The sequence below is a fragment of the Acyrthosiphon pisum genome, chromosome X, assembly GCF_005508785.2.
Source record: "Acyrthosiphon pisum isolate AL4f chromosome X, pea_aphid_22Mar2018_4r6ur, whole genome shotgun sequence".
In the NCBI taxonomy this organism is placed as follows: domain Eukaryota; kingdom Metazoa; phylum Arthropoda; class Insecta; order Hemiptera; family Aphididae; genus Acyrthosiphon; species Acyrthosiphon pisum.
Genome location: NC_042493.1, coordinates 56,288,906 through 56,292,750, shown reverse-complemented (window position 1 = coordinate 56,292,750; position 3,845 = coordinate 56,288,906). Strand labels below are relative to the sequence as shown.

Here is a 3,845-nt window from a genome sequence, read left to right as displayed (position 1 = left end):
AGGGATAAATCAAGCTTATAGAAAGATATACAACTCCCAAAACGTTCTAGTTTCAATAATTATTATAAAACCATTTGTTTTTAATACCTATTTAATAAATATAATATATTGATGTAAGTATATTGCAACCATTTGATAGGATATTTTCATTGTGATATAAAAAGAAAATATAAATTAAAAGAAAAAAAATAGTCATTAATTTAAATTCACGAAAATTAATAAATCTTGTCATATGTTAATAAACACTATTTTGTTTATTTTCAACATTTGAATAAGACTAGAAAAACAATTATTGAAAAAGTAGATTGTAGACATACCTAGGTATCTGAGTTATATTTAATAATTTTAATATAGGTACCCTTGCAGTATTGCACATACAATAGCATACTCCACTAATGCAGAATTAATTAATAATATACAAATTGTTTGTTATAAATGTTATAAAGTCTTAAAGATGTGTCTTAAACTTTTTGACGACTGATGACGTTTAGTTGGTTATACACATTTTCACCACCAATGTTTTTTCTTAATTTTATGAGACTTTATCCATGGATATTTAACTTATAGTAGTTATGGTTTGTATAAAAATTTGTAAGCTAACTCAACTGATATCATAGTTAACCGCAACATTGTTGCATCTCTTTTTATTCTTGTTTAAATGTTAGACAGTTTCTATATTGATTTTACTTCCTTGAGAGTGATAATCATATATTTTCTCTCCATTATATTAGCCAAAAAGCATATGTTTAGGGAAGATAGAAATACCGTATTCATATGTTTAGTATACATTTTACCTTATGGACCTTATGGTGTATGTATTATACTTATTTAGCAGCATAAAAATATGGTGATAAAAAGATTTATTCCTCATAGTTCAAAGCTTTATAACTTTTTTTCTTCAATTTACACAGTTCTATATTTATTCTCTGAATAGCACCTGTGTATTTTTATTGCTTCTCAAAGGATTAATGTACAACATTATTATGTCTTTAAAATAATATTAGTACCTTAAGAAACTCTCTAGGTGTAGGATTAACTTATAACAAATAAATGTAAGATGTGATATCGTAAGACCAGAGTGTTCATAAAATCGATCTGCTCAAAATGTTAAATTAATTACTGTAACTTCTTATTAATTATTATTGACAGTTGAATTTAACTTTTGTTAAAAAGAAAACAATATAGGTACTTGAATGATAAATACAAAAAACCATATAGGTATCTATCTAATATAAAACGGATACCGATAAAGTAATTAAAAAATACATACCTAAACTATTATAAACATAATTCAATAATTTTAAAAACATGCATCATATTTTTATGCTACTTTTATAAAATATAATAGGTACCTACTTTAATAGGTTTAGGTACCTAATTAAATAAATATGTCATTAACTTAAATTGAGAAACTATATAATAGTACCTATAGGCTATAGGTATTTAAGTGAACCTATTACCTATTTACAATGCATAATTAAATATTTAAAATCAATGCTACTCTTAGATGCAAATAGCACTTGTGATTTGAGGGGTGGGGGGAATTATAATATATTTGGGAAGGTTACTGAAATTTTTGGGGGGCTGAACCCCTAAAACCTTGTGCCTATGAATTGTTACTTCTTGATACTTCTATACACTATAAAGCTATATAAGTGTACACCTATATTACCTAAAAAAAAATCAAAATTTGTAACTGGTATATTTAATGACTTAATGATTTCTAAAGGAAAATAAAGTTTATATATCCTGTATCCATACATGGTAAGTAGCAACTAGACAATAGGCAAATCAAGTGACTAGTACCTATCTTTATTCAATTGTAGGTAGTTACTTTTTAAGCATTTTTTTTTAAAAAGTTCTAATTAAAAATTATGTCTCCTAACATTTTTGTCAACTTCCTAATGATGTCTAATAGTGTCTAACAAAACTAAGTAGTAGGTAGATACCTACTTAAAAATTATATTTTAAATGTTTAAAAATAATTAAATTTATTTAGTAATATAACAAGTAATATAACAATTTATAGATAGGTAGGTAGTTCATAAGTTTCAGTCTTCATAACTTATAAGATCAAGATAAACAATTGTGCAGTGTTTTCTAATTTGACATTGTAATTAATTACCAATTAGCATTGAAAACATTAAAAGTTCAAGGAAAAAACTACACATCTACCTACTTACCTAATTGGGGCTTAAACTAAATAATTTATTTTTTCTTATCAACTTATACAATGAGTAACTATTTAAACTATAAGGCTTTACTGTTAGATATAGATATATATATATATATAATTTAAATGTTTAGCTTACTTGTGCAACTAATATGGGCAATATAAATAAGAAAAATGATCACCTAATAATAAGCAGTTCAACAGATAGAATTAAAAGTATATAGTAGGTACTTACATGGGATATTCAATGTTATTGTTTGCGGTGGCTACAACGATGATAGTAAGTTGATGACGGTTGGGGTACCAGAAGACCACTGCGAGATAAATGACAATGCTCAAAGTGGAATTTATTGTAAACAAACGGAGTAAAAAAATAGAAGGAAACTTTAGGCCTTCAAATGGCCAGTTCTAAATAAGGAGTAACGTATGTAGGCAGGTCGCACTGTTGCTGATGATGATGATAGTAATAATAGTAATGTGTTGTTGTGTCGAAACTCCAAATCCTTCGCACCTGCTGCTGCGGCGGCGGTTCGTGTTGCGTTGTCGCGTCGACACTCGACAGTGGCGCGCGCTCAATCACAGGGCGGGACCCGAAAACGATTCAACGATAATTAATAATCAACGAGAAAACAATAACCAGAGAAAAAAAAATAATAACAAATCTACATATACATAATAGTTAATGGTATTGCGATAATAATATGTGTACGCACGCACAATGTAGCGATACTCGTAATGATGATAGCCGTCGCGGTGGTTTTCGGACGTTCGACCGTTGCACAATCGACGGACCGGTTCAGACGGAACGTTTTCGTTTTTCGGTATGGTAACGACCAGTAAGTTGCAACGTACCTAACCTATACACCGTACGGATCCTCCTCCATCGTCGTCGATCGGCGGTAATCGGAATACGCCGCCCGGACTCACGGCCCGGACGGCCGTCGTCATTGTCAACACGGAAACTGTTCGACTCCGACCGTCAGCGTTAATATTTTTTATGCGTTTTTTTTTTTATCATCGTTTTTACACAGTACATACGTATACGTATGTAATTTGTTACTGTATGCCTGTGTACACTGGCGGCTGAAGTTCTTTTAAGCCCCGTTCACACGATCGAATAATTTGTCAAATATTTGATGTATGTCAAACTTCAAATATTTTAGAAATGGTTCTAAAATATTTGGAGTTTGACAAACGTAAAATATTTGACAAATTATTTGAGCGTGTGAACGGGGCTATACTCAGGCCCATACAGGGACGGGTCCAGGGTGGGGGCTATGGGCCCAGCCCCCCAGACATATTTTTGTATAAATATAAATATCATACCTATATTAAATAACAAATAAACAAAATTTAAACTTCTTTTCACATTATCACTTTATATATTAAATAATCAATAATTTATTTATCACATTAATTACATATACTTACCTACTTATATTATGACAACATTTTTAAATTAAGAATTAAGTATAATATTTTATTTTAATTGTATTTGTGTTGCAAAAAAATTGTTGTGCCCCCCTGGATCTTTAGTCTAGATCCGTGCCTGGGCGCAACGCTAGGGCACAAGAAGTCATGCGAATACGGAATATGCGATGCTTTAGGAATTAGGGTGGCATACAATTTTAAAGAATTTGAAGGCGGCAAAATGTAATAAATATCCTTAAGA

At 30.3% G+C, this 3,845-nt stretch overlaps 1 protein-coding gene across 1 annotated transcript in view; it reads right to left on the bottom strand.

Moving 5' to 3' along the window:
- LOC100166454 (mitogen-activated protein kinase-binding protein 1) overlaps positions 1-3,013 on the bottom strand; it is an 18,979-nt gene extending 15,966 nt beyond the window's left edge. Inside the window, exon 1 of the mRNA XM_029487347.1 lies at positions 2,409-3,013. The gene's annotated coding sequence lies outside the window, so the exon portion shown is untranslated. The remainder of the gene's footprint in view (positions 1-2,408) is intronic.
- Between the last annotated feature and the right edge of the window lie 832 nt (positions 3,014-3,845).